Below are 6,000 nucleotides of genomic sequence, written 5' to 3'. Positions count from 1 at the left end.
GTCCTTAGTTTTGCTCTTTTTCCAGTACTGGGGATTGAATTGGGTGCTTGACCACTGAGCATTGTTGTTCACTCTAAATGGAACCTCAGGTCCTGTGTGGGGAACAGTTTTATTGCTTTCTTTCCCATCTGTGTGTCTTTATTGTTTTTTCTTTGAGCATCCTCTAGGTATGATAGGAGTGGACGTCTCTGCCATGGGATTCCTTTAGTATGGCATTCACTTGACTAGAGGCTCTTTCAGGAAGACTGGTGGGCAGCATCAGTAGGGGAGGGGAAGCTACAGACCCAAAGACAGCTGAAAAGACAGAGGATCCTCTCTGCTCATCACCTCCCATCCTTTTGGTCAGCACCCCACCACTACCATATGTGGTTCCCTCCCACCTGTGACTCCTGTGCTTGGCCCTTATTCCTCAGCCCTGTGGTCTGCCTGTCTTCTCTCTCCAGCTTCACTCCATCATTGAAGTTGCCTGGCAGCCTTTTCCCTGTCTCCATTCTGTGGTTCTTTCCACCCCAGGTCAGGCCATAGGCCATTGCCCTTCCTCCTCTACTCAGAATGAGGCCCTCCAAGTCCAGGATCCCCAAGTCTCAAGGGACCTAAATGTGGTCTGCACACTAAGATTCACCAGACAGGGCTCCTTTATATAATTGGCAGCACTAATTTCAGGCACTGATCCCATGCTCCAACTTTCATTCCCACCATTCTCCATTTCCTGACTTCAACTCCTCCTAGAGTTACTTGCTTGGTGGTTGGTGGCAAAGACTCTGGTGAAGACCACATAAGTTCAAATCACAGCTCTAGAACTGACCAGCAGGGCCACTCTACCTAGCCCCTGGTCACTCAGTTTCCCTATCTGTAAAACAGGGAATTGTGGGTTAATTCAGGTAAACCACATAGAACAGTGGTTGGTACCAGAAAGTGCCCTATGTGCTGCTGTTACTATTACTACCATTCCTTCCCGTGGTCATCTACACATGTTTGTGCCTCATCTTAAAAGCCATACAAGTCTCAGCCTTAATATCCCAGGCCTCCACTCCACCTGCTGTACCTTCTGGGCCTTATTTGCTGAAAGAGTTGACCTTGTTCACTAGCTCCCCCTTCACTTCCTGGGCCAGGTCAGCCCAGCCCTTGCTGTCAGGATGATGCTCTCATTAATGGCCAAAGCCAGCACACATCTTCAGAGGACACAGCCTCTGAAACCAGAAGTAGCTATCTCAGCACTTAACTCTCTGGGCTTCTCCTCTGCATGCACCTGGGTGCTGTGATCTGGGTTGCCTACATGGTTCCCATGATACCTCTCTCTGCTCTACCCTGGCCACTCCCCACGGTGCTCAGTGCCTCGTGTTGCAGCTGCCCTCACCACTGAAAGTAGGCTGGTCATGCTGTTTGCAGGATGCTTTCCATCCCCAGTGCAGTGACTATTCTTTATTTTTTTGCTACTCGGTATTGCACCCAGGGGCACTTTACCACTGAGCTATATCCCCAGTCCCTGCTACTTTTTGTTGTAAATCAGGGTCTCACTAAGTTGCTGAGGCTGGTCTCAAACCTGCCTCAGTGGCCCAAGTCACTGGGATTACAGGTGTGTGCCACTGTGCCTGGTTGGACAGAAGCATTTTTAATGCCCTAATATATTTCTGGCTGAGGGTGCATCTCAGTGGTAGAGTGTGTGATTAGCATGTGCAAGGCCCTGAATTTTTTAAAGCCCAGCACACAGAGAAAAGAAATCTGAATAAATGAGTGAACAAACAACCAGAAGAATCAACATATGGGGATAGAAGGAAAGAGAGAAAGGAACAAAGAGAAGCCTGGCGCACTGATCCCCCAAGATAAAAAGAAGAAGGAGAGGCAGCAGGAAGTTGGGCAGAAAATGGGGCAAGAAGATGCTGCTGGATTTTGGTCCTGTGGAGTGTGAGGGTGTGAGTGGAGCCAGTGAGAGAGGCTGGTCTGGGTGCCTCAGAGCTGTTGGATTCTAGTTGTGTGTGATAGGGTTCCATGTGGGGGGAGGAAGGTATTCAAATTTACTGCTCAGTTCTTAGATATTTATTAACTATCATTCCTTAAGCATTTTCTATACTTTATGTACAATCAGTATTTTCTATACATGATATATATCTAATCAAACATTCTTTCTCTAAGTTTAAAAATTCTGTGATTTTTTTAATACTCTGCCAATAATTAATTTACTTCTTCTGGTACTAGGGATTGAACCCAGGGGGGCTTTACCACCAAAGTTGCATCCCTAATTCTTGCTACATTTTGTTTTGAGATAGGGTGTCATTGAATTGTTGAGGGCCTTGCTAAGTTGTTGAGGCTGGCCTTGAACTTGGGATCCTACAGCCCCAGAATCCCAAGTCCCTGGGATTCCAGGTGTGCACCACTGCACCTGGTGGTATACTCATTTCTTAAGTGCTGTGAACACCTTAAAAGAGGCAGAACCTCATAGAGGACAATGATTCATGTTGCTTTATGGACATATTCCAGAGCTGTTCTGATGTGGAATCGTCTTTCCTTCTGGTGGAGAAGAGTGTTTGAAGATGAAAGTCTTCATGTGTAGGCCATGGGAGAGTTGCTGTGGATAGAAGTGCTGCTCGGCCACTTGCCATTATAACAGAGTATTTGCTACCTAAAGCTCATGAAGTTGGGGTGAAACTAAACCTGGTCTGGAAGGAGGAGGGGTCGAGGCTGACAAATGGACTCAGGGGAAAGAGAAAGTAGAAGAAGGGAGAGGAGAAGCCAGTCAGTGTCCAGGGAAGAACATGACCTTTGAGCTTGACCTTTCCTGCTTTGTGTACTGAAGGTCTTCAGCTCAGATTTTCCTGGAAAATCTGATTTTTGACTAGGGAAATATGTCTGGGCATCCCCTGCTGCCACTGGCCTCCCAGAGAGTGAAATTCAATGAAGGTAGATTTTTAGAAAAAATCAAGAGGTAAGAGAGTAAAGTGGTGACACCATTTTGGATCAGTTGAGCAGAACAGCACTAGAAAGACCTTAAAAGGTACCTGGAAGGATGAGGTGAGAGGACAGGTGTGGCCAATAGAGACAGAGCAAGGATCCTGCAAAGGGAGGCACAAGGGGATGAGGAGCCCTGAGAAGGCAGGAGAGGTGGGTGCTGCACTGTCTGTGGAGAGCTGCTCACAAGTGGGTTGAGGAAGGTCACTCTTCCTAGGAGCCTGGGAAGGCAGGAGGCCCTGGGTCACTCTTAGAGCCTTGCCACGGGCCCAGGTTGAGCCCTGACTTAACTGACCAACTTAGCAAGGGTCACTGGGAGATGGCCTTGCCCAGTCCTGCTGATTCTGAGCTCCTGTTCCCTTTTTCATCTCCCTCCAGCACGATAACCCTTATAACCAGGGCTGCACAAGGAATTTCTACAACACACTATGTGCATCCTTGGGACCCAAGTGAGTTGGTAAACCAAGGGCTCAAGTGGTGGACCCTGGGGCTGGTGGGGTGGGGTGAAGCTGGGTCTATTTCCCTGGTCTCTGTCCGCAGCTCCCAGGCCTTAACACTTCCTGTTCCTTTCCTTTGGGGTTTTCTCCAGGGCACTCTGGGAGTTTCTGGGAAGTTCATTCTTCCTTGGTGTTGTAGGTTCTTGCCCCAAGATATGTGGTATTGGGGAATGGCAGCCTGGATAAGGCTCCTGGATGAGAGCCCTGGGCTCTGTGCTTTCCCAGCTGAGGGCTGAGTGTGGTCAGGGAGACCAGGCCAAGGTGGGTAGTGACTCCTTGCATTTGGCCTGTTGCTTCCCAGGTACATGTCCGAGGCTGTTTACCTTCAAATGGAGCAGGACACCAACTGGAGGCCAACCTGACATCATAAAGACCTCCTTGGGCCCAGGTCTGCAACTCAGGCCCCCAGAGGTAAGTCTGCACCTTTATAGAAGGTAAGGGGTATGGGGTGAGCTTTGGAACATGGGGGTCTGTGGTTGCATATGTGTTGGGGGAAGCCCCCGATGTTGGGCTGGCCCTGAAGCTGAAGCACGTGGAGCATAAGGAGTGAGATTGTGGATCTGGAGGGTGCAGGGTCCAGGTCACAGGGCTTCAGAGCACACCCAGGTGTCCCTCAATAGAGAAAGAGAAAAGACTGCACTGCTAACTAGCTGGATGGTCTTGGGACAGTCCCTTACCTTCCTCAGCCGTTAATGAGATCTGAGACTAGTCCAGTAGCTTATAATGTTTTAAAGGAGATTCTTTTTTTTTTTTAATTGGAAATTTTTACTCAGTCCCATGTGAAACTGATGGAATGGAGCATTAGGAGTGCAGTGGGCTGGGTATCCCCCAGTGCCCCCCAAGGGCCCTTGCAATGACTTGTAGTGTCAACCCTCTCCTTTTTCCTGCCTCGTGGAGCTGAGGGCCTTGACTGTGAGCAGTGGGGTGGAGGTTAGGGAGAGAGCCCCCAGGTACTGACTCTGTGTTTATCTTCCCATCAGCCCAGTGCTACAACATCCCACGAGGTGATGCCAGGATATGAGCCCTACACGGATGTCTCCCGTGCCTGAGCCCCCCCACTCAATCCCCTGTTGGGGGTGCCATGACCTCCACAGTTATCTAATCCTTATAAAATATATTTTTTGTTGCTTTTTATCGCTTCTCTGCCTGTTTATTCTACGTTCAGAGAAGCGTGTTTCTTTGTGGGTGTGGGGAGGCTCTGAGGGCTGGCATGCTGGGACAGAGCCCTCCTGGAAGGGGAGAAGATCCTTGCTCTCAGGAGCCAATACTGTCTGGCTTTTTGACCTTGGGCAAGACACTTAGCATTTCTCTCATCCTTAAAATATGGCGTCAGTAATAATCACAGTGACTGACCTGGCTGGCTTCCTGGCAAGGGCTGGAGATGAGAGGAGAGAAAACTGACCAGCCTGGATAATACCAAGTGCACCTCAGACTACTCCACAAAATAGAAATGGAACTTATTTATTAGTAGTTCTAATTGTGTGTGTTTGTGTGTGTGTGTGTGTGTGTGTGAGAGAGAGAGAGAGAGAGAGAGAGAGAGAGAGAGAGAGAGAGAGAGAGATTATGTGTGATACTGAGGATCAAATCAAACCCAGGGCTTTATGCATAGTAGGCAAGCGCTCCACCACTGAGTTACATCCCCAGCCCTTTTTTATTTTCAGACGTGCTCTCACTAAATTGGCCAGGCTGGCCTCCAACTTGTGGTCCCCTGTCTCAGCCTCCCCCATAGCCTCCCAAGTTACAAGAGTTAACTGCCATGACTATCTTAGGGTTTTCTATATGCAACGTCTTTCCACCTGCAAGTGATTTCTTCTTTCTTTCTCACCTGGATATTAAATATTTTTCATGCCTAATTTCTGTGGCTAAAACTTTTAATAAATATAAGATTTTTCATTAATGCCCTTCATAAGGTTGAGGAAATTACCTTTTATCTCTGTGTGTGTCTTTTTTAACTATGGAAAGGTATTAGATTTTGTCAAATGCTTTTTCTGCACCAAATGATCATGTATGATATTTTTCTTCCACTATTAATGTGGTATACTACAAATTGACATTTTCTACATGTTTTAGTGTTTAATAATTAATAGCTTGACTGACCAGGTTTAAGACACAAAGATATACACTATGTTCAAGAAACTGGGGGTAAATTACTCTATAAACTAACTACATAGTATGTGATAAGAATGGGCATTATAATATAAAACCTTTCAACACATAGTAGTTAGCTGCAGGAAACCATGTTTAGCTTAGGAAAATGGTATTCCAAATTTCAGTGTAAACTACTAGCAAACTTCAATTCCTTTGTGTGGCAACTATCATTTCTGTTTTCAAACTCTTTCACCCCAGCCTGCTTTTTAGGGTCTGGAGTAGTTTTTTCCCAATCACAAGTGTGATTACCAATAGTGTGGATTCTTACAATGATCTGATGAGACAAGGTCTGATATGTGTCTTTCATTCATTGCACTACCAAGGTGATCCTGCATGATGCTGGAGTCAGTCTTGGCCATCTCCCCAGTTTCCAGTTTGGTAATGTTGTCTCAGACTATCACCTATAAAA

The sequence above is a fragment of the Ictidomys tridecemlineatus genome, chromosome 4 (assembly GCF_052094955.1).
Source record: "Ictidomys tridecemlineatus isolate mIctTri1 chromosome 4, mIctTri1.hap1, whole genome shotgun sequence".
In the NCBI taxonomy this organism is placed as follows: domain Eukaryota; kingdom Metazoa; phylum Chordata; class Mammalia; order Rodentia; family Sciuridae; genus Ictidomys; species Ictidomys tridecemlineatus.
The sequence above is the reverse complement of the archived record's forward strand: the minus strand, read 5'-3'. Positions refer to the sequence as shown.